The 25558-nt window shown below is 35.1% G+C and overlaps 1 protein-coding gene across 6 annotated transcripts in view; it reads right to left on the reverse strand.

Moving 5' to 3' along the window:
* The window catches only part of CTNNA3 (catenin alpha 3), a 1776580-nt gene that overhangs the window by 1745049 nt on the left and 5973 nt on the right, over positions 1–25558 (reverse strand). Inside the window, exon 1 of one of the 6 annotated variants that reach the window (XM_047701795.1) lies at positions 10256–10366. The exons of the other annotated variants lie outside the window; for them this stretch is intronic. The gene's annotated coding sequence lies outside the window, so the exon portion shown is untranslated. Of the gene's footprint in view, positions 1–10255; positions 10367–25558 lie in introns of those variants that run through there. 6 annotated transcript variants of the gene reach the window in all.

The following is a 25558-nucleotide window of genomic DNA, read 5'->3' on the forward strand; positions in this document are numbered from 1 at the left end:
CTCAGTTCAGACCCTCAGTTTACACAAATTAGACACACTCACTCTCTCTGAAATAAATAAATCTTTTTTAATAAAAGAAATATATGTGGACTCAAAAATACACACACATATATATAAACAGTATGTTCTCTCTTTTAAAAAAAACTGAAAGAAAAGTTACAAGATTTAAAAAAGAGATAAAACACTGTAAGGGAAGGAAAAACAAGATAAAAGAACTCAAGAAACAAAGGGGAGAAAAAAATAAAACATTACAAAGATAAAAGTGACAAAAGCATTCAATATATATGAACTGAGAGCATATTTTGGGAACATGGTGGACAGACTAGCAAAATTACACATCAAAAAAGATGGGAAATTTCAAACACTCTTCTTTCCTTATCTCTCATAGCAAGGAATCAATAGATACTGAAGTTGGGTGGTAATTTAAAATAATTTCTTTTTTTTTTATTTTATTTATTTATTTGACAGAGAGAGATTACAAGCAGGCAGAGAGGCAGCAGAGAAGCAGGCAGAAAGAGAGGAAGAAGCAGGCTCCCTGCTGAGCAGAGAGCCCGATGTGGGACTCGATCCCAGGACGCTGAGATCATGACCTGAGCCGAAGGCAGAGGCTTAACCCACTGAGCCACCCAGGCGCCCCTAAAATAATTTCTCATTCAATGAAAAATATGCAAAAAGCCCCTAAGCATATAAAAAGTTGTTCAACCATTTTTTTAAAGATTTTATTTATTTATTTGACAGAAAGAGATCACAAGTAGGCAGAGAGGCAGACAGAGGAAGAGGGAGAGGAAGCAGGCTCCCTGCTGAGCAGAGAGCCCGATGTGGGGCTCAATCCCAGGACCCTGGGATCATGACCTGAGCTGAAGGCAGAGGCTTTAACCCACTGAGCCACCCAGGTGCCCCTTGTTCAACCATTTAAATGAGGGGATGGAGAAACATTTACCATGCAAATGGATGTCAAAAGAAATCCAAGGTACTAATACTTATATCAGACAAAATAGACTTTAAAACAAAGACCATAACAAGAGACAAAGAAGAAAGGACACTATATAATAATAAAGGGGACAATCAAAAAAGAAGATATAAAATTGTAGATATAAATTGAAGATATGAAATTGAAAATATAAATTGAAGATATAAAATTGTAAAAATTACGCACCCAACATGGGAGCATTCAAATATATAAAACAATAACAACTGTAAAGGAAATAATAGATATTAATATAAAAATAGTAGGGCACTTTACATCAACAGACAGATCATCCAAACAGAAAATCAACAAGGAAACAAGCGTGAATGACACGCTGGGTCAGATGGATTTAACAGATACATTCAGACTATTCCATCCTAAAACAGCAGAATACACATTCTTCTCAATTTCACATGGAACACTGTCCAGAATGGATCACATACTAGTCCCATAAACCAAGTCTCAACCAATGCAAAAAGATCAAAGTGATACCATGCATCTTTTCTGGCCACAATGCTATGAAACTAGAACTCAACCATAAGAAAAAATCTGGAAAGACCACAAATACATAGAGGTTAAATAACATACTACTAAACAACAAATGGTAATCAAAGAAGTTTAAAAGTTCATAGAAACAAATGAAAATGAAAATACAATGGTCCAAAATCTTTAGGATGCAGCAAAAGCATTCTAAGAGGGAAGTTTATAGCAATACAGACCCACCTCAAGAAATACAAAAAATCTCAATCAACCTAACCTTACACCTAAAGGAACTAGAAAAGAACAAACAAAACCAAAAACCAGCAGAAGGAAGGAAATAATAAAGATTAGGGCAGAAATATATGATATAGAAACTAAAAAATAATAAAAATGAGCAGATCAATGAAGCCAGGAGCTGGTTCTTTTCAAGATCAACAAATTCATAAACTGCTAACCAGACTTTAAAAAATAGAGGTGGGGGACTCAAATAAACAAACCACAAATCAGAGAGGAGAAAATAAATCACAAATCAGAGAGGAGAAATAACAACCAACTACAGAAATACAAATAATTGTAACACAATATTATGAAAAATTATAGGTCCACATATTAGACAACCTAGAAGAAATGGATAAATTCTTAGAAACATAAAACCTACCAAGCTGAAGCAGGAAGAATAGAAAATTTGAATAGGCCAATTAACAGTAACAAAATTGAGTTGGTAATCAAAACACCTCCAACAAATAACTCCAGGACCAGATGCTTTCACAGGTGAATTCCACCAAACATTTAAAGAAAAGTTAATACATATTCTTCTCAAACTATTATTTTAAAAAATATAGAAAATGAAGGAAAACTTCCAAACTCACTCTATGAGGCTATATCAAAATCAGATAAAGACACCATACCAAAAAAAAAAAAAAAAAGAGAGAGAGAGAGAGAGAACTATAGAACTATAGGCTCATATCTCTGATGAACATAGATGCAAAAATCCTCAACAAAATACTAGCAAACCAAATCCAACAATATATTTTTAAAAACATACATTACAATCAAGTGGGATTTATTCCTGGAATGCAAGGTGGTTCAATATTCACAAATGAATCAATGTGATACACCACATTAATAAAAGAAAGGATAAGAACCATATGATCATTTCAATAGATGCATTAAAAGCATTTGACAAAGTGCAGCATCCACTCATGACAAAAACCCTCAACAAAGTAGGTCTAGAGGAAACATACCTCAAGATAATAAAGGCCATCTATGAAAAACCCACCACTAACAGCATCCTTGATGGGGAAAAACTGAGATGTTTTCCTCTATGATCAGGAACAAGACAGGGACGTCCATCTCACCATCACTATTTAACACAGTACTAGAAGTCTTAGCCTCAGCAACCAGACAACAAAAATTAATAAAAGGCATCCAAATCAATAATGAAGGAATAAAAATTTCACTATTTACAGAAGACATGATACTCTATACAGAAAAACCAAAAGACTCTACCAAAAACTACTAGAACTGACAATGATTCAGTAAAATCACAGCTACAGAATCAATGTATAGAAATCTGTTGCATTCCTATATGCCAATAATGAAGCAGCAGAAAGAGAAATTAAGAAAACCACCCCACTTACAATTGCACCAAAAATAAAATATCTAGGAATAAACTTAAGGGAAAAAGAGGTGAAAGACCTGTACTCTGAAAACTATAAAACACTGATGAAACACTGATGAAAGAAATTCAAGATGACATAAAGAAATGGAAAGACATTCCATGCTCATGGGTTGAAAGAATAAATATTGCTAAAATGTCTATGCTAAGGCTAAGCAATCTACACATTTAATGCAATCCCTACCAAAATACCAATGGCATTTTTTCAAGAACTAGAACAAACCTAAAATTTGTACAGAGCCACAAAACACCTCAAACAGCCAAAGCTACATTGAAAAAGAAAAACAAAACTGGAGGTATCATAATTCCAGACCTCAAGTTATAGTGCAAAACTGTAGTAATCAAAACATTATGATAAAACTTGAACAAAAACTGACACATATATCAATGGAACAGACTAGAAAGTCCAGTAATAAACTCACAATTATATGGTCAATTAATCTTCAACGAAGTAGGAAAGAATATCCAATAGTAAAAAGACAGTCTCTTCAACAAATGGTGTTGGGAAAACTGGACAGCAACATGCAAAGGAATGTAACTGAACCACTTTCTTATACCATACACAAAAATAAACTCAAAATGAATTAAAGACCTAAATGTGAGACCTGAAACCATAAAAATCTTTGAAAAGAGCACAGGCAGCAATTTCTCTGACATTGACCATAGCAACATTTTTCTAGATGCATCTCCTAAGGCATGGGAAACAAAAGCAAAAATAAATTACTGGGACTCCCACAAAATAAAAACTTTCTGCACAGTGAAGGAAACAATTAACAAAACTAAAAGACAACCTACGAAATGGGAGAAGATGTTTGCAAACAAAATATACAATAAGGGATTAGTATCCAAAATAGATAAAGAACTGATAAAACTGAACATGCAAAAAAAAAAAAAATCCAATTAAAAAACAGGCAGAAGTAAACAGACATTTCTCCAAAAAAGATATTCCAATGGCTAACAGACATATGGAAAGATGCTCAACATGACTCATCATCAGGGAAATGCAAATCAAGACCACATGAGATGTCACCTCACACCTGTCAAAATGGTTAAAATAAAAAACACAAGAAGTAAGTGTTGGCAAGGATATGGAGAAAAGGGAACCCTCATTCACTGTTGGGGCAAAAGCAAACTGGTGGAGCCACTATGGAAAACAATATAGATGTTCCTCAAAAGGTTAAAAATAGAACTATTCTAAAATCCACTAATCTCACTACTGGGTACTTACAAAAACTTCATTTTACCCAACTAATTCAAAGGCATACATGCACTCCCATGTTTACTGCAGCATTACTTACAATAGCCAAATTATGGAAATGGGCCAACTGTCTATCAGTAGATGAATGGATAAAGAAGGTATACACACATACATGCCTACGTACATTGGAATATTATTCAGCCAGAAGAATGAATAAAATCTTGCCATTTGCAACAACATAGATGTAGCTAGAAAGTATAATGTTAAGTGAAAAAAGTCAGTCAAAGAAAGACAAATACTATATGATTTCACTCACATATGCAACTTAAGAAACATAACAAATGAGCAAAGGAAAAAAAAGAGAGAGAGAGACAAACCAAGAAACATATTCTTAACTATAGACAACAAACAGATGGTTACCAGAAGGGAGGTGGGTACAGAAATCTCACTTCTAGATATCTACTCCAAAAATAAAAACTAATGCATGCCCAAAGTAATTCATTGTACCAATTATTTCAAGTGACTTCAAAACATAGTATTTTTATTCTAATCCTTAAAAGGATATCCTCTAGGAAAAAAAGAATGGCAAAGTAATCTTCAGCTGCATTTAGTACTCTTATATAAAATACATGTAATATAGTCTTACAAATTCTTATATATATTCACACATACATACATATATAAACTTACATACATAGGTATACTCACACACATTATGATAAAGCAATTATATTCATGCTATTAGGAAATAAGATTCTAGCATAAGAAAAATAGATACAAATATTAAATCAGAAAATTTACATGTAAATCCTGTTATCTTATATTGAACTGGAATTATCAGTATGATCTTATTATATATTTTTCTCCTCCTAAAAAATACCTATTTCCTAGCTCCATTCACAAAATAAAAAGGAAGTGGGAATGGCAACAGCAAGCCAGTACATAGATTGTGTTTCCTAAATACTATTTCCCACTAAAAGGACCCAAGCTTCTCAAAGAAAATGCTGGTTGAAGATCTGGGGCAGGAAATATATAAAATCAGCCTAAAACATCTTACCTAAAACATAAAAACCACTTGGATTTGTCAAGAGGCTCAGGACCCAAGTTAAAGGCATTCTCACTGACCAAAAATGGGAAATTTGAGCATCAAAAGAATAAAGATTGCAGTATCTTTTGCAATCTTTATCTACTGCAAATAAAGATTGCAATAAAGATAAAAATCTTTATCTTTATTGCAATCTTCATTTGCAATAAAGATAAAAATCTTTATATGCAAATAAAGATTGTAATAAAACATACATAAAAATTAGTTCAAAAAACAAAAACTCATTGGTTACCTTTCAAAGTTGCTAGGACACCATCCTATTTTTCTGAAAACTAATAAAAAATGAGAAATAGTCAAGTATTTTCCTGATTTTCTGGCATGAACTATACTTTAGAGGAATATTCTAAAATTCTTTATAGAGTAATCCCAACCAATAAAACTATTTAAGAATTAAAAAACACTAAAAATCACCATTTACAACCCCTTAGAAAATAATAATCTGGAAAATTATCATCAGTAAAAGTTAAAATCATTCGGTGAATGATTAATAGGGAACTTTGAGAATCAGGCTTACAAAGCGTGAACGTGCTGATCAAATTTAACGTCACCAAATGTGACACAATCCAGACTCTATGGTTCCTGACGTGACACAATGGGAAGTACACATCATCCACACAGTATTCTTGCCAAAAGAGTTAAAATTAAATCTAATCAAGACTTGTCTAGATCTAACTACCACTTTACTGGAAGGAGGAATGTGTTAAGTGACATCACAAGGTTGCCATCACCCAAATCCAGAATGTGAAAAATACTCCAAGACAAAATGACTTGGTTTCTTCAACTCACAGATGACATGGAAAAGAAGGAAAACTGTTATTACCAGCCACACAAAATTATGTCAATCCTGAATTCCGATTCCAAAATCCAACTATAAAAAGACATTTTTAAGCAGTTAAAATTAGACAGTCTCTACTTGATAATGCTAATATTTGTTAATTTTATTGGGCATGATAAGATGATTACATTTTCTTAAATCCTCATATATTAGACATAATATTAACATGGGCAATTTATTTTCAACAAAAGTGCCAAAGTAGCTCAAGTTTCTTTTCAATAAATGGTGCTGAAATAATTGGGCATCATACATAAAACAAGAATCTCAAAACTTTTCTCACACCAGATGCAAAAATTTACTTGAAATAGATCACAGAGCTAAGGGATAAGACAAAGTTATCAAACTTCTTAAAGAAAACATAGGAGAGGGGCGCCTGGGCGGCTCAGTGAGTTAAAGCCTCTGCCTTCTGCTCAGGTCATGATCCCAGGGTCCTGGGCCCGAGCCCCACATTGGACTCTCTGCTCAGCGGGGAGCCTGTTTCCTCCTCTCTCTGCTTGACAGTCTACGTACTTAAAAAAAAAAAAAAGAAAGAAAGAAAGAAAGAATTCTTTAAAAAAAAAAAAAAAAACAGAAAACATAGGAGAAAACCTTTGTAACCTCGGGTTAGGCAAGAGTTTCTTAGATACGACAACCAAAAGCAGGATTCATAAAAGAAAATATTGATAAACTGGACTTCAACAAAATTTAAAACTTTTGCTCTTTGAAAGACTGTGTTAAGAAAATGAGAAGGTGGGGCGCCTGGGTGGCTCAGTGGGTTAAAGCCTCTGCCTTTGGTCCCAGGGTCCTGGGATCAAGCCCCACATTGGGCTCTCTGCTCAGCAGAGAGCCTGCTTCCTCCTCTCTCTCTGCCTGCTTCTCTGCCTAGTTGTGATCTCCATCTGTTAAGTAAATAAATTTTAGAAAATCTTAAAAAAAAAAAAAAAAAAGAAAATGAAAAGGCAAGCCACAGACTGAGTCACAGTACTTTTAAAACCCATATATGATAAAGGTCCTTTATCCAGAAAATATAAAGAATACTTAGAAATCAATAATTACATAAAAAACAATTCAATATCTTAAAATGGACAAAACATTTGAAAGGACACTTCACCAAAGAAGATATATAGATGGTAATTAAGCACATGAAAAATGCACAATATCAGTAGTCACTAGAGAAATGCAAATTAAAGTCACAATATATACTACTGCACACCTACTGGAATGACTAAAATTAAAAAGACTATCAATACCCAAGCTAGCAAAGTTGAGAAGTAACCGGAAAGCTCATACATTGCTAGTGAAAACAAAAATTGGTAGTTTCCTACAAAATTAAACATATACCCACCATATGACCTAGCAATTTCACTCCTTAAACATTTACCCAAGAGAAATGAAAGCATATGTCCACATAGAGACCTATACACAAATGTTCATTTTGGCCTTATTCATAATAGTCAAAAACTTGAAAACTCAAATTTCCTTTAACAAATAAATAAGCAATCTTTAATACAATCATCCCGTCATACTTTGTGCAAGAAAAAAGTAAACTACTGATAAAGGCAACAACATGACTATCTCTCAAAGGCATTATGCTAAGTGAAAGAATCATACAAAAAGGAAGTTGTATGATTAACATTTACAGAATATTCTCGACCTCTCTCTTACATCATTCAGTTTATTTGGTGCCTTGACCTTATTTAACTTCCTGATTTTAAAACACTTTATGTGTTTGTTTGTTTGTTTGTTTGTTTGTTTGAGAGAACACAAGCAGGAGAGGCAGAGGGAGAGAGAATCTCAAGCCAACTGAGCCACCCAGGCACTCCGACCCTATTTAACTTCCTAAGAATATTTGCTTTGCAGCTTGCAAACCTCTTTGGTGTCCAGTTTATTCTCAATGTCATTCTATGTACCTGATATATTATGTGTACGATTCATATTTTTTCCTTGGAAGAACTCTAACTCAACCTGCATATGTGTTTATGCTATAAAACTATAAAAACAAAAGCTTTGAGTATTTTTCTTTGTTTTTTCACTGCCCTTTAAAAAAAATTATGTCTTTTTTTATTTTATTTTTTCAGTGTTCCAAGATTCATTGTTTATGCACCACACCCAGTGCTCCAAAATTATCATGTTTTATTGATCTTATTTTTAACAACAGAATTTTTTAAAAAGGGACCCAATGATTGTCCATGATTCACATGTTAATTTGATTTCTGAGGATATCAGTAAAGATACTTTGGCAAAGTTTTAACTGCTACAATTCTGTTCTTCAATACTCCTGGGTGAAAGCAATGAGTTTGCAAGCTTATTTTATTCATTTACACAAGCCGGGTTTTGGTATGGTATGCAGTACAGAGCCCAGAGTCCCCAACACAGTATTGCATTTTGAGTATTTAAAGATCAAAGAACATTAAAGTCCTGTCTCTTAACTCCCTCCTCCTAATCAACAACTTATTTCTCAGTTAGATTGATCCAGTTAATTTTGACCTAACATAAGTCGAAATTCAAGTTAAACTTATCACTAAATTGAAAGAGTAAAAGGAATGATGAAAGTAGCTAATCTCATTTACAACAAACTATTAAAAAAAATACTAGGCCAAGATTCACAGATTCACACAAAACTGCCAAATATATTTTACTTCAAACATTGTCTTGATCATGTCTGTTTTAATATATAAATATTTTACCATATTTAGATAAAATATTGTTTCTAAAAAAGTAAACCTCTTAAATCTTTCTCCTGAACTAAGTGACAGACTCAATCTTTTTCTGCTCCTAGAAAACGTGGAGTCATACAAGCTCACGTAAATCAGTGCAAGGGTTAAAAAGGCAGCAGTTCTCCAATTTTTTCCCACCAAAACACAAGTGACATTTAAAGTGTATTTAATATTCACTGCTCAACATACTCTCCTCACTCCGAACTGCCACCTGCAGTAAGGAAGACAACTGGTTTGTATGAAATTGCCATGAAAGACTTCTGTAACCCCGAATTTTCTCTCCCATCTATCTGTAGTACACTAGTATCATAAAACCACAGTCAAAACCACTGCATTTTTTGCCTCATTCCTGACTGTTTTATATTCTTATGCTTGTTTTCCTTTCTTCTTTCACTCTACTTTTAATTTGTGCTATCTTGAGTTTCATAGAGCCTTGTAAGTCACCTTAAATCCTTTCTAGAAGAAGGAATAAATAAATAATCATTCTATGTATCTGCAAAAGCAATTTTTTCTTGTTTACATTAGATAAAGCCTTAAAACTTTTAACTCCTGTCTCTTAACTATCCTCTACCATATTGAACACGGAAGTATCAAAATCCAAGTTCCTTCCTTTTTGTTTTTATCAATGCTTTGTTTGAAGATATTTAAGGCTGCATACAAAAAATACAGGAAAATCATCCATGCACAATTTAAGTTTAGAGGCCCGTGACAGAAATTAAACTGTTTGCACAAATAAAGAAATTGCTTGCTACACAACTTTAATGTGTAAAGAATGTAAAGCTTCCAGTTCCTGGCATATATGATTACTCAAATAGTAATGGCTCGGTTACACAGCAGGAATTTTTAAATGCTCTGATGTAACACTACTATAGCTTGGGCACTGGTACATGAACATTTGTTTCAGCGCTATTTTAAAAAATCACTAATATACATTCCATAGAGCAGAACGGAGCCTCTGCTCGATTGAGTCTGCCTGAGTTGTTGTGAAAGAAAAAAATGTGTAAGAGAATCATATTTTTATCTAAATCTGAAATGCCCATTAATCTATTCGAAAAAGTAGACATTTATAAAATTGGAGCTTTCATAAAGTCATTTAGAGTTTAGTGTTCTTAAAAGAAAAATCAGTTATAAAAGTAATAAATGCACAGCATAGTAGCTTCTATTCATCCCATTTCATAGAAATAATGTCCTTTTATTTCCCCCAAAGTTATCTAACCAAGCAACAGATAATCTATAATTATAGGATTTGCCTTACACAGCAAAATTTGATCTTAAAAAGTTGGACACTTCACTCACCTACTGCAGGACAGAGTATTACCCATATACAGATACTAAATCAATTGTCTAAGCAATTTCTTGTACTTAGAAATTCAGTGCCACTATTACGGCTCACAATTTGGCTTATGATGCATCTGTAAGCAAACAGCCTGACAAGCACCCTAGTGTATTTCAGGATGACTGACAGGACACAGTGGCTCAAGCCGAAAGGGGGGATGGGTGCTCTTAAAGCAATATGCCTATGAAGAGTGACATCAAACAGGAGAATCACACTTAAAACTGTATTTTCCAAATTTGCATGAAATAATGATATATTGTCTAGTATAAGCTTTTAAATGTAACTTCTGTGTGCATTATATTCCCCAAACATTGTAAATTCCAAAGTAACTTTAAAAATTTAAAACACTGAGAGAAAAGTGTAAAACATGCATGTTATATGATACCTCCCTGAACTTATCAAACTTCTAAATTACTTAAGAATATTCTAATTAGGGGCGCCTGGGTGGCTCAGTGGGTTAAAGCCTCTGCCTTCGGCTCAGGTCATGATCCCAGGGTCCTGGGATCGAGCCCTGCATCGGGCTCTCTGCTCAGCAGGGAGACTGCTTCCTTCTCTCTCTCTGCCTGTCTCTCTGCCTACCTGTGATCTCTGTCTGCCAAATAAATAAATAAAATCTTTAAAAAAAAAAAAAAGAATATTCTAATTATTTTAAACAGAAATTAAGTCAGGGTACCTGGAGAAAAGTAGCTCTTATCTCTACTCTAGATATTTGCCAACCGCTCCTAAAAAAGTAACTTAATTGATGAAAGTAAATTAAATATCACAGCTGCTATCAAAAATAGGGATAGGAGAGCTATGTAGTTTGTCCCCTGCTGTGTTACTTCCCTCCGGCCTACTTCTGTGGTTAAAAAATAGATCAAAAGGGGCGCCTATATGGCTTAGTCGGTGGCTCAGTCAGTTCAGTTAAGTATCTGCCTGCAGCTCAGGTCATGATCCCAGGGTCCTGGGATCAAACCCTGTTTTGGACTCCCTGTTCAGCAGGCAGTCTGCTTCTCCCTCCTTCTTCTTCTGCCCCTCTCCCTGCTCGTTCTATCTCTTTCGCTCTCTCCTTCAAATAACTAAAATCTTAAAAAAAAAAAAAAAAAGAGAGGCAGATTGGGGTGCCTGGGTAGCTCAGATGGTTACGCATCTGCCTTCTGCTCAGGTCATGATCTCCAGCTCCTGGGATTGAACCCCACGTCCAGCTCCTTGCTCAGTGGGGAGCCTCTGCCTGCCACTTCCCCTTCTTGTGCTCTGGCTCTCTCGCTCGCTCTCTCTCATTCTGTCTCTCTCTCTCAAATGAATAAACAAAATCTTAAATAAATAAATTTTAAAAAGTAGAGCAAAAGGTTAGGAAATTTCAATTATGGATATTTCCATATTAGTTTCACTTCAGAAAATATTAATCTAATTGATACATTGGCTTCAGTCTTCACATATGTAATTTTTCTATATTATTTCACAATACTCTGCACTGCTCAATCTTTTCTATAGCAATCAGCCCTATTTAAAAAAGAAAAAAAAAAAGCTACTCATTTTTAAACATAATCCCTAATTTGGCCAGCAGAGGGTACCATTTGATCCTGAAAAACCAAAGTATTGCATCCAATGACATTTATTTTTATACTTGAACTACAAACTGGGACACACCATCTCAACCTTCCTTATTAAATGTGTTCAGAAATGTCCCATTTGAGGGGTACCTGGGTGGCTCAGTTGTTGGGCGGCTTCCTTGGACTCAGGTCATGATCCCGAAGTCCCAAATGGGGTTTCCTGCTCAATGGAGAGTCTCCTCCCTCTGACCCTTCTCCCTTCCTTGCTCTCTCTCATTTTCTCTCTCTTAAATAAATGGATAAAATCATTTTTTAAAAAATGTTTAAAAAAAGTCCCATTTGATTTTGCCCATATAAATTTGACTTTCACAGAGCCCATATTAATGTTTAAAACTTCTCATCTGTGACAAAGTCTATTATTATTTTTTCCTCAGTCAGCTCAATCAGATGCATCTTCATGGTAATGAAAGAAAGGCTAAGAAGTAGAATTTGGTTCAATGATCAAAATGACTTTCCACAACCCTAGATTTTTCTGGGGGAAAAAAAAGCAAACAAAGAAATAAAAACTCTACATGAAGATTTAAAGTTCCACTGGAAAATCCAAAACAAACACAAAAGAAAATAAAACTATACTGTAATACAAGATAATTCCTCTTCAAAATTACATATACATTTGTAAAATGTTTAACTAATATTTTCCAAATGCTTTGTTTTGTATCTGCTATTTGTCCATTATATGTTAGGAGCTATAGGTTAATTTTATAAGACGGGTTCCTGTTTTCACAGCATTATTATATTTCTCATGACCATACAATGTTATGGCTAACAAAGTCCTCATACAAGCTACAAATTCCTTATTTTACAACTTCAATTTGGAAAAGTTTGAACACTGACTTGCCTGATTTACTCTTAAAGATTTTACCATCTTAATAGCCAAAATCATTAACAACCACAAATTTATCTTGACTGAAGATAAAAATTTTCTATGCTTCTCTGAAGCTATTATCACAAACATTAAGTTTACTAAATTAACTTGACAAAAATAAAACAGATCTAAAGACTCGAAGAGTGATCTCTCTTTTCACACTCCCAGACTTACTACTAATGACACATCCTTTATGCTCAAGTATTAAATTTTCCAGAGAGAAAAGAAATAATCATTCTCCTCCACAACTGTGATTCAAAATAGGAAATTATAGCTTCTTTTCCCGTAAAAAAAAATCCTATTTGTGATATTGAAAGCAAGTATTGAGTTCCACGCTCTATAAAATCATTTTTAATAACTGGATGTGTCCCTTTCTTTCCTCATATAATAACAAATGGTAGCCATGTAAAAATCATCTTTTACACCTGGAAATAAAGTATAACACCACTTCAATTGCTATGGATTCTTTCAGGAAATTTTGTATCTTTAATTTTCTGAACTGATACATTCCCTATAATATAAAGAGATACTTCAAATTATTTCTCAAATTAACTTACAAGATATGCCTGCATAAGAAAACTGAAAAGTCCGTTTTGCAAGTAATTGGCTTATCCTTTTGCCAATCATCCAAAAAATCTAAAAACATCCAATTTTAGAATACACAGATAACTTTTTTGTTTTCATCTATTTAATTCCACTTTACTTTCCAACTGTGAGTTTGGTTCCTAACACAGGCTCCCCTAAAGTATGTTTCATTCAGCAATTTTTGACTCCACAGGTGCCATAAGAACCTACATCTAATGGCCTTGTTAGTCTCTATTCTATTTGTGGCTAAAAAAATTTTTAAACAACAATGCATAGGGTAGGGGGACACTGAGTAACCAGTCAATAGACACAATTTAAAATAATCCTTCTTACTTTTAGCAAAAATGCCTCCATACATTTATGTTCTATTTGAATTTTCAATACACTTTTTAGATTTCATTTTATTTTTGTGTTTTTTTAATATACTTCATTTTATATTGAACACTACCTACTATTTCTCTAAACTACTGCAGTACGCTCATAACAAATAATATTCACACCAGTGAGCAAGCTCGGACTCTGACGTACATTAGATATGATGAGTTTGAGGTCTGAGAGGCATGTGCAAATGGGTAATGTCCTGTGGGCAGCTGACACGCAGAATCCTGAAGCTCAGGAGAAAATCAAGCCTAGAAATAGAGATACAGTAACTATGCATCCATGTTACCCCCTCAACCATGAGATTAAATGAGCTCTTCCAAGTTTCAGAGGAGAGGAAGATAAGGCAGGCAAAGATAGTACTTTGCAAAACAAGTACCCACTAGAAAAAGGAAGAGGAGGAGAGAAATGAAAAGAAGAGGCAGAAACACATGAAAAGTGGGTTGAAATTCAAACTCTACTTTACTCTGCTTACCCATATCTATTTTAATCCTTTTCCCCTGTTTTTCCCATGTTGTGAAATGTTACCTACAAAGTGGCCATGAAGGAGAATTGCTTATAAAAATTACCCATAGAATTTAATGGAGTGCTCTGTTCAGTGCTAAATAATTCACCAATTAATTACTGTTACTATGTGGAAAGATACTTTTCTCTTTGTGGAATTCTACTTTTCCAAAACCAAATGCCATTGAATTTTAGAAGGCTGCTGAGAGGTAGCAAATTACCTATTTGATTTAAAAGTGGATGAAGAGTCATTAAGTCCACATATTTTTATTTAGCAAACTGAATCCATTTCACCAAGGGAAGTAATCTACCCTATCCATGACAATAACTTACAATTAGGTAATAAGGAAACATAAAATTGAAGTGCTTAAGATTTGCTTCCAAAGTTTTAACAAATGCTTAATAGAGAATATGAAAGATACACTAACATATATTAACAACTGATCTATGTTTATTTAGAGGATTAGACACGGGATGGTAAAAGGACAAAATAGTGAACTAAAAGCAAAGGAATGACAATAAGTAAAAAATAGAAAACCTCCAGTGTCTTGTTCCCACATAAGACTTATGAAATCAAGCCAACATGCTTCATTCCAGAGCAGACAGCCAGTCACTCGCTGAGGCTGCATTAGAGAGAAGGGAAGGAAATCCTTTCTCCCACTCTGCTTCCAAAGATAATAACAGAAAACTAGAGAATGATGGATTTCACTACCATAAGGCCATGTTTATGTAACTCATGCCCCTCATTGGCTCTCTAAAGTCAAGTCTACTAAACTTGCATTATAGAGCAAAAGAAATATATGTACAAAGACAATAAATTTTGCAAAACTCATAATATCTCCAAATTGTCCAAATACATGTTATAATCACTAAACTTAAACTATAACATCATTCCCATCAGGCCTCCAATTGTACTGACTAGAATAAAGCTCATTACAGGGTAAGGTAAAAAAAAAAAAAAAAAAAAAAAAAGTAAATTCAGTCATAAGCATAGTGATTCACATTTCTTCAACTCTAAATAACAACCATGCCCAACAGACAGAGTAACTCACGCACACATGCCCCAAACCACCCCAGCCTTTTGTGGGTCATGGATCTTGAAAGCACAGAATTAGATTGACATAATCAATCGTGCTCCTTAGATAAAGTTCAACTGATGGATAATAAAAGCCTATTTTATTTTATTTTTTGTTGTCACATTGTCATATTCTTTTTTTTTTAAGATTTTATTTATTTGACAGACAGAGATCACAAGTAGGCAGAGAGGCAGGCAGAAAGAGAGAAGGGGAAGCAGGCTCCCTGCTGAGCAGAGAGCCCGATGCAGGGCTCGATCCCAGGACCCTGGGATCATGACCTGAGCCGAAGGCAGAGGCTTTAATCCACTGAGCCACCCAGGTGCCCCACACTGTCATATTCTATATCCTTGCTTCAGTTCCATTCCACTCCTCCCCTCATATAGGCATCCCCTTAATAGTTAATGGATGCCCTTCTGATCAACTTTCCATAACTCTTTTGATAGACATCTTTACAATGATATACAGCTTTTCAGATTTACATAAACAGTATTGTAATTCCTCTCTTTCTCCTTCTCTGTTTCTCTATCTCTTTTTGTCTCTATCTCTCTCTCTCTGGCCTTTGTTTTTCTCTGTCTGTCTGTCTGTCTCCTCCTGCCCCAACATTGTGTTTTCATGATCTATCATGTGGAAATAAATAAATAAATATAAATATAAATATATATTTAAGTTGTTTTAATTTAATTGCATATATATGATAAGCACCATAGGTTAGTTCACGCAACATATAGTCCAGCTCTCTCTTGCCCTTCACAGCAATGGAAGCAGGACATTAGATTTCCCAGACTTCTCTGCAACTCAGAATGGCATGTGACAGAATTCTGGCCAATAAGGTGACAGCAGATGTCTGCTGAGACGTCTTCTGGCAAAACTTTTTCTTTCCCTATAAAAAGGGAATCAGAATGTTGTCATGACCTTTAGCTCCTCCTTCTCCTATTTCTAGTATTATGCCTGGACATAAAGCAGTGTTACTGCAAAGCTGAAAAGGAAAGCTGACAGATCAAAACTATAGAAAGAGCTCAGGTCCTTGATGTCATCAGCTCTGAACTTCTTACCTATTTGTTATTTGAGAAAAATTAGTTCTCAATCAATTTAATTCATTTAGTTTATTTTCCATTTATAGCATCCTATCAGATGCACTTATAAAGTATTTTATCTGTCGATATCCCTAGTCAAGAACATTTAGGAAGTATCCAACTCTTTGCCATGGGAAACAACACTAGAATAAACATTTTTATACATGCTTCTTTTTATAGATATGCAAGAGTTCCCTCTAACGTATATACTCTGTTGTGGGCTGAACTGCATCCTCCCCACAAGTTATATGTTTGTAATTCTAATTCCCTATTCTTTAGAATATAACTATATATAGAAATAGGGACTTTGAAGATGTGATTAAGTTAAAATGAAGCCATTAGGGTGGGCCCTAATCCAATATGATCACTGTCCTTTTAAGAAGAAATTAGGAGCAGACACCAAAGAGGGGTAATCATGTTGCAGATGTAGCAAAAAGGTAGCCATGGATAAGTCAAGAAGAGAGGCCTCAGGAGAAACCAAACTTAGCAACACCTTGATCTTGGACTTCTAGCCTTTAGACTATGAGAAAACAAATTTCTATTGTTTAAGCCACCCAGTCTTCGATACTTTGTAATGGCAGCCCTAGCAAACTAATACAATTTGGCAGTAGAATTTCTGGGTCAGAACCATTTGAATAGTCAATTTCAACAAATATTACCAAATTGGTCTCCAAAATAACATGACCAGCAGAACATGTGGGTTTGTTCACATGTTCCCATCTCCTCTTGAGCACAAGATATTGCAGGACATTTGAACTTTCTCCAACACAGGAAGTACAAAGTGGGCCTCATTGTTGTCTTAACTTAATTGCATTTTTGATTACCAATGTCATTGGTGATCTATTTGGGGTTGACTAGACAGCCATTCATTGAACTGCTTACTTGTTCTTTTTATCCGTTTTTCTCCTAGGTGGCCTATTTTTCTCACTGATTTCTAAGAATTCCCTATACATTCTGTATATAATCTTTTATCAGTAATAATCCCTGAAAATATCCTCTCCCTGCTTAATATGTCTCTCTTTGTATCCATAAAGATCCTACCATCTATATATTAAAGTTCCATTTGTTTTGCATCCTTACAGATACTAGGTTATTACTATACATAAATTTTTACCAATCTCATAGGTATGATAAGGTATCATCATTATTTTAATCTGTATTTATCTAGTAACTAGTGAAACAAGCTAAATATCTTCTCATTTATCTATTGGTCATTCTAATATTCTCTTCTGTGAATTACTTTTTCCCTTATCATTGACCCATTTCTCTATTATTCTTTTCCTTATTAATTTTTAAATAATTCTTTATAAAATCTAGGGTGCCTGGGTGGCTCAGTCGGTTAAGCATCTGTCTTCGACTCGGGTCATGATTCCAGGGTCCTGAGATTGAGCCCTGCAACAGGCTCCCTGCTCAGTGGGTAGTCTGCTTCTCCCTTTCCCTCTCCCTCTGCCTGCTCCTGCTCTCTTAAGCTCATCCTCTCTCTCAAATAAATACATGAAATCTTAAAAAAAAAAAAAAATTATTTATAAAAATCTTATACTAAGTCATTTTTGTTTAATGGTCTATGAGTTGCTATTTCCATAATAATACTACATAACAAAACACCTAAAACTCAGTGGCACAAAAGGTTTATTCTCTCTTGTGCATTTTTAGGTGGTTAGGTTGGCTAATCCAAGATGGGCCTGGCTGGGCTTACTCCAAGATACAGTTTTGGAATCCAAATCTGTTGTACATGTTTCTCATCCTTCTTAGACAAGTAAGCTACCAGGAGCATGTTCTTCCCATGGCAACAACAAAAATACAAGAAGGGCAAGTGGAAAAGTACAAACTAAAACTACTTCCCATTTGTCAGACTGACAGGGCAACTCTCTTATCCCTCAAATTGTTCAAGAACTCCAGGGGCCTCTTGACCCCCATACCTCAGAGACAAAATTAGAGAATATGATTCTCAAGTGGGCCCTGTTGAAGGCTGCCAGTGTTCTGCTCCCAGCACACAGTTTACTGATGAAAACTGATCCCCTGAAGTCCAGTGTGACCTTTTCGCCTGCTGCACTCTTGCCTTTGCTGTTACAATTACTGACATTGGCCCCAGTGGTTCTTCAAGAAAGAACAAGCTTGCTCCCTCAGAGGTATGGCATGACATCCACACTTAACACCCTCAGTTTACTAAATACAGTGGTTCCGTCAGGAGGGCCTTCTGCCTCCTTCTGCCTCCAATCACTCACAAGCCCAAACAGCTTCTTCCACCAGGTAATGCAGGCCATAAAAAAGATTCTAGCTTAAGGTCTCCGATGTTCTTTCTTATTAGGTTCTTTCTTGTCCAGGACCAGTTCAATGCATTAAAAAGTTTCTAATAATAAACACATTGTAAAAGAAAGAAGTCCAGGTCTTCATTCTTTTCCTCTCTGAAGGCCCCCAGACTCTACAAGTTTCTTCCACTCCTCCCAGTTTTGACCAGCCTTTCAGGTGAAGGAAGACTGGAAAGGATACCTTTATCAAATCAGAAAAAGACTCTCCTACACCAGTACCTGAGAAACAAAAGGATAAATATCTCACAATGATTTAAATACACTAGGGGGCACCTTATGGTTGCTACATAAAATACAAAATTTCCAGTTAACTTTGAATTTCAGAAAAATAATGAAGAATTTTCCAGCATAAGCATGTCCTATGCAACATTTGGGACATATTTATACTTAAAAAATCTATCACTTGTTTATCTGAAATTCAAACCTCTGTATTTTGTATTTTGCTAAATCTGGACATTCTATTTTCTGTATTTCATGAATGGGATAAATTGGGGGGAGGGACAACTAAAACTCCCTTATACCTAAACTTAAAGCAACCACAGAGCCAGACCCTCACATCCTGACATCCTATCAGAGAACTAAGGCTGACAGAACCATCCAAAACACCAGTTCTCACCCCATTACTGCAAATAAAGGAGCCACTTTTTAGATAACCAGGTGTGTTTCCTGGTCACCTCCCAGCAATACATTTCTAAATATACTCTGCTGGAAGATCTTAGTTCCCAGAAATGCAATATGGGATATAAGGAGAGAAAGGAAGAGTGACATATATTGTGTCCTAAGATATGAGAGCCCAAAAGGAGGGCCACAGACACAAGAAAAACAATGGCAGAAGGGTATTCTAGAGATTAGGTTTTATGCATCTCTCTTAGAAAAATGAATCCAAATTGCTTTCAATTATCTAGGGTTAAATTCACCCCCCCCAGTAAAGGATCAAATAATATGAATAAGAGAATAGCTGCCCCAATGGGTATGTATCTTCTGTAACCCAGAAATGTACTGAGATTTAAGAGAGAAGAGATTTAAAATTTAAAAGAGAAATTCTGTAATTCAAAGTTGATAGTGATTAAGCTCAAAGAGGATATACATAGCTCACTTATGACAAACACCACAAAATCTCATCTTTTAAAAACAAGCAGACAGAAAAAAATCCAAAATCAAAAGTCTATATAGCATAAGAGTAAGACAATATCTTAAAGATACAAAGGGAAATCATCCTCAACAGAAAATTTAGACTACATCTACACTGTGCTCAGTGAAATACCCAAACACATAAATTCTAGGACAGAAGTGACAGAGAGACCAAGTAAAATGAAAAAGAAAACTGAAGTGAGAGGTCAAAATTAAGAGACCTAGCAAAGATTAAAAAAATTTTAAAAATCAATGAAACCAAAAAAAACCAAATTAATTTAAAAGTCACAATTGGAGAAATGACTCTTCTCCTTTATTTGCTGCCTCTCTACCAGCCAATTCCACATCCAAAGAGCAAAAGAACCAAGGAATAGAACTGCTCCCCTGGACTTAATTCTTACCAACAAAGAGAAATATGTGAGTGAAGTGAAACTGACAGGAACCTTGGGGAAAACTGAACAGATCACCTTAGAGTTCACAGGAGTCAAGGAAGAAAACACAAGGCAAAGTAAGACAAGTATCTTAGATTGTTGAGCAGTTCAGAGAAAATATAAGCATGTTCCAGAGTCAGAGATTCTAAAATGAAAGGTAGGTCAAAAAATAAAGACCACTACAACAATCACATGAGGAAAATATGGGAAAGAACATCCGCAAATATAACTCACGGTGGTGTACAAGGAGCTTTCTAAAGAGCTGAGATTTTCAAAGGACATACAAAAGAAGGAAGAAGGGAATGGGAAGAATGAACACATCAGGACAGTATTGGCTTTTATTGACTAAACCTAAGATAAGCAAAGCCTTATGAAAAACACTCAAAACAATATAAAAACTTGAGGTTGTATTTGAGAAAGAAGGACAAGAAATGTACAACTGCTGGCCCCACTCCCAGGCAGAATTCATGATACTGACAAACAACAGAGAGGAAGGAAAATTACAATATTTTGCCTTTGCTTTCAACCTGTCTGCCAAGGAGAATGCTCTTTATAACAAAAAGATTGTGCCAACAGTCTTGAGAATAAATTAATGAACAAAAGACAATGAAGGAATATTTATTTAGATCAATGTCCATTTCCAGGTGTAGTCTATTGCAGCAGGGTTTCTCACTCTCAGCACTACTGATACTTTAGGCTGGATAATTCTTTGTTGTGGGGGCTGTCATGTGGGTTGTAGGATGTTTAGCAGCATCCCTGGCCTCTACCCATGAAACACCAATAGCACCAGCCTCCCAGTTGTGAGAATCAAAAATGTCTCCAGACATGCCAAATGTCCCCTGGGGAGCAAAAGTACCCTGGGTTGAGAACTACTATATTATAGAGCAGTGAAAAATTTGTATATATCATCACAGAATTATTGTTTGCATCTTGGAGTAATCACGGCATTGAGAACTGATGGATGTTGTCCCATATATCAGAAAGGTAGGCTCTAAAAATTAAAACCTGTAAATTCGATGTTGGTCCCCAAGAAATTTTAACACAGTATCAAAATTTTATTAATTAGAAGACGACAATGATCTAATGATATCTTGGTATAGTTTCATTAAGAGCTACTCATACTAATGAGGTTTAATTTTCTTCTCTTTTTTTATATCATTGCTAAAGAAGGTGTATTAGTTTCATTAAAACTTTTTAAAATCTCTTAGGAAATCTTTCACAAGATAAATATAAGCTGTCTCATACACAGCTGGTCTCAGTGTGTATTGGTAAAATCTCTATTGAAGGCATTCTGGCAATATGTGTAAAATTTTATATTTGTCTAAAAGACAAAGCAATGCCACTTTTAGGAATCTGAACACATGTACGTGAAGATGCACGTCAAGGATTGCAGTGTTGTTTGTGTTAACCAACAAGCTAAAACAACCTAAAGGTGCATCCGTTAGGGACTGGTTAAATAAATTGTCATATATTCTTTCATTGGTATGACTTTAACTGTGACCAAAAGGGTCAGGAAAAGCCTTAGGAGATATACAAAATCCAAATGGATGTCATTTGCCTAGCAGTGGAAAGATACTAAAAATATTTAACCACCAGCATGGCTCAGGCTCCAACCAGAGTTTAGCCTAGAGAGGAGTCTTAGAAGGTCCCTTTTGTGCCAAATGCTCACCCTTTAATTGCTTGGTCTAAGGAAGCTACCAGGCAAGAGGCCAAGTAGAGGAAGACTACTAGTAGTGAAGAGAAGGGATACAAAAGTATTTCATATTTTAACAATTTATATGGCTTTACTGAGGAATATGAGTCCTCACCAATACACAGCAACATTAAAATATTCCAGTATAGTGTGGGGCAATAAATTGGTTAAATTCAACCAAGCGGCAGCTATAATAGTGAAATAAATGTATGTGTCCTGATACAGAATGATACATCAGTTTTTTTTTTTAATTTGCGCCTGAAACTGGTAGCAGTTTTGGGGGTCAGGACAGGAGGAAGATTTATTTTCATCATACAACCCTTTGTGGCAGATGCAATAGGTGTGCAAACAACCCTTCCAGCTCTGGCCCAGCTTCACGCCTCTAGATTTCAAAAACTAAATACAGCTTGGGTGAGATTACAAAAGGTCGCAGGCATCAGATAACTTCTGGGAAAACTGTGAGGGGAGCTTCTAGTGTCCAGCCCAAGAATCCAGAATGGTGGAAGCTAGCACATCTCCAGGACTGTCTTTCAGGTACAGCTGGACATTTTTCCCGCCACATCGTCTTTGGCTGTTTCCCTGAGTCTCCTGCAGATTCTATGAACTATCTAATGTCATTTATGAAACTCTGTAGACTGTTGGTTGCAATAAAGAACTGTAGCCAAAGCACCCTTTGTTAAAATTAAAAATTAAAATAAATGTGCAAATATAACTTATTCAGTTTAAAAGTTCATTTTTATAAAAACAACAACAACAACAATAACAACAAATCTTAAGCATGCAAGCTGGACAGTGGTACAATTCTGACCTGAACACATTTGGCCAAAGAACCAAATCCAATATAGCCAGCCTAGAGATCTGGGTCTTAAAAGCCCATCTGAATGTCAGCTGTGTCCCAACCACCAGATAAAATATTATACAAAAACTCATCTAGAAATGAACATTATGTGATCATATCTAGGAAAATCCTAATGGGGCAGAAAAGAGACAAAGAAGGATTAATCCTTCCAGGTATTAAAACATGTCATAAAATGAAGTTATTTAGAAAGTAGGGATTGGAGGGCACCTGCATGGCTCAATCAGTTAAGCATCTGCCTTTGGCTCAGGTCATATGGTCACAAGAATCTGGGATAGAGTCCTGCATTGGCTCTCTGCTCAGTGGGGAGTGGGCTTTTCCCTCTCTCTCTGCCCCTCCCAGTCATGCGCTCACACACATTCGCTCGCTCTCTCTTTCTCTCTCAAATAAATAAAATCTTTAAAAAAAAAGTATGGATTGGATAAAAATTAGAATGTGCTAGGGTGAGTGCTGTGAATTGTGTAAGACTGATGAATCACAGGCCTGTACCCCTGAAACAAAAAATACATTATATGTTAATAAAAATAAATAAATGAGTAAATAAATAAATAAAAATTAGATACAAATATTACTGCAACAGAAGAGAGAGCTGAGAAACAGACTAATTATAAATTTAGCTTATAATAACAATGACATTTTAAATTGGCAGGAAAAAGAGTTATTCTTAAATAAATCATTCTGGATCAAATGAATAAACATTGGATGAAAAATTAACATAAAACTGACTCCCAGCCTCACTCCTTTGCTCAAAATCAACTCCAGATGTAGCAAAGACTAAAATTCTGAAAGTATAAGTGAAATTATCTATAACACATTTTTGCATACTAGTTGAGGCAAAAAGTCATTTAAAGGAAACACAAAACCCAGAAGTCATAAAAAAAGAGGTTTGAAATTTTGAGTACAAAAATATTTTATTTTCTGCATTATTTAAAAATAAAACATAAAAGTCAAAAACTAAACAACATATTGGGGGGAAATACTTACAACAAAGTAAAAAGACAAAAAATTAATGTGCTTAATTTACCATGGAGAAAGAAAAAGAAAAAATGGACAAAGAATATAAAAATTGCAATTTATGTAAAAAGAAATTTTAAAATGGACTAAATAATTATTTAAAAATTGCTCAACCTTCCTCATAACTAATTAAATGCAAATCCAAAGAACAAGATATATCACTTTTACCTATCAGACTGTCAAAAGTGAAATTTTTGAAGGAGTATCATCAGCGCTGGTTAGCTTTGGGCACATAAGCTCTCAGCATACAGCTAGTGGGGATATAAACTGATACAAATTTCTTGAAGAGATATATGAAAATAGCTATGAAATTTTATATTCTGCATACTCTTAACCCTCTGATATTTCCAATTAAAGATAATACTTAAATTTTAAAGTGAACATTTCCAAACTTGTGCACCCACTCTAGAAAGCAGTATGGAGGTTCCTCAAAAAGTTAAATATAGAACTACCCTACCCCAGCAATTGCACTACTAGGTATTTACCCAAAGGATAAAAAAATACAGATTCAAAGGGGTACATGCACCCCGATGTTTATATCAGCAATATCAGCAGTAGCCAAACTATGGAAAGAGCCCAAGTGTCTATCGACTGATGAATGGATAAAGAAGTGGTATGTGTATACATACACACACACACAATATTAATCAGTCATCAAAAAGAATGGTATCTTGCCATTTGCAACAACATGGATGGAACTAGAATGTATTATGCTAAGTGAAATAGGTCAGTTAGAAAAAGACAAACACCATATGATTTCATTCATATGTGGAATTTAAGAAACAAAACAAATGAATATATGGGAAAGTGTAAAAAAGAGACAGAGAGGAAGCAAACCGTAAGAGACTCCTAACAGCAGAGAACAAACTGAGGGTTGATGGAGGGAAGTGGGCAGGGATGAGCTAGATGGGTAATGGGTATTAAGGAAGGTACTTGTTGGGTGCATCTGTCTTCAGCTCAGGTCATGATCCCAGGGTCCTGGGATCAAGCCCTATATCGGGCTCCCTGCAGGGAACCTGCTTCTCCCTCTCCCCCTGCTACTCCCCTGCTTGTGCTCACTCTCTCTCTCTATCAAATAATAATTTTTTTTTCAAAAAAGCAGAGCATTTGTTATAAGGCACTAGATATTGTATGTAAGTGATGAATCACTGAATTCTACTCCTGAAACTATTATACTTTATGTTAACTAACTAGAATTTAAATAAAATTTTTAAAATAAATAGTATTTCTTTAGATCCAGTAATTCTACTTCCATGAGATTATCCTAAATATACACTCATAAAAGTACATCAAGATATAAGAACAAAGATATTCCACACAACATAGCAACATGAAAAAACAAAAACTACTAAAAACAACATCTATCAATACAAAATGGACTAAATGAATTATGCTACATCCATACAAAATACTATGAGGTTGAAAAGAATGAGACAGGTCTACATGAATTACTATGCATCTGTCTTAACTAAATAGAACTGCCCTAAGTGGGGGGAAAGGGCAGGTCAATATGTACAACATTATGCCTTTTTATTCTTGACCTAAATTGGGATTCTGTAAACCAGCAAGAAGAGCATAATGTATGGATATTGCATAGGCAACCAACAGTGCCTATCACAGGTTATTTGATTCTGAAAACTAGTATTCCTTTGTTTCCTCATGCTAAGAAAAAAGAACTGCTGGATCTAACCAAAAAGCGAATCAATCTTGCAAACTCCCATGGAAATATGACCTATGACCCCCAGCCCTGGAATAA

This window comes from Lutra lutra, chromosome 14, assembly GCF_902655055.1.
Source record: "Lutra lutra chromosome 14, mLutLut1.2, whole genome shotgun sequence".
NCBI classification, from domain to species: Eukaryota; Metazoa; Chordata; class Mammalia; order Carnivora; family Mustelidae; genus Lutra; species Lutra lutra.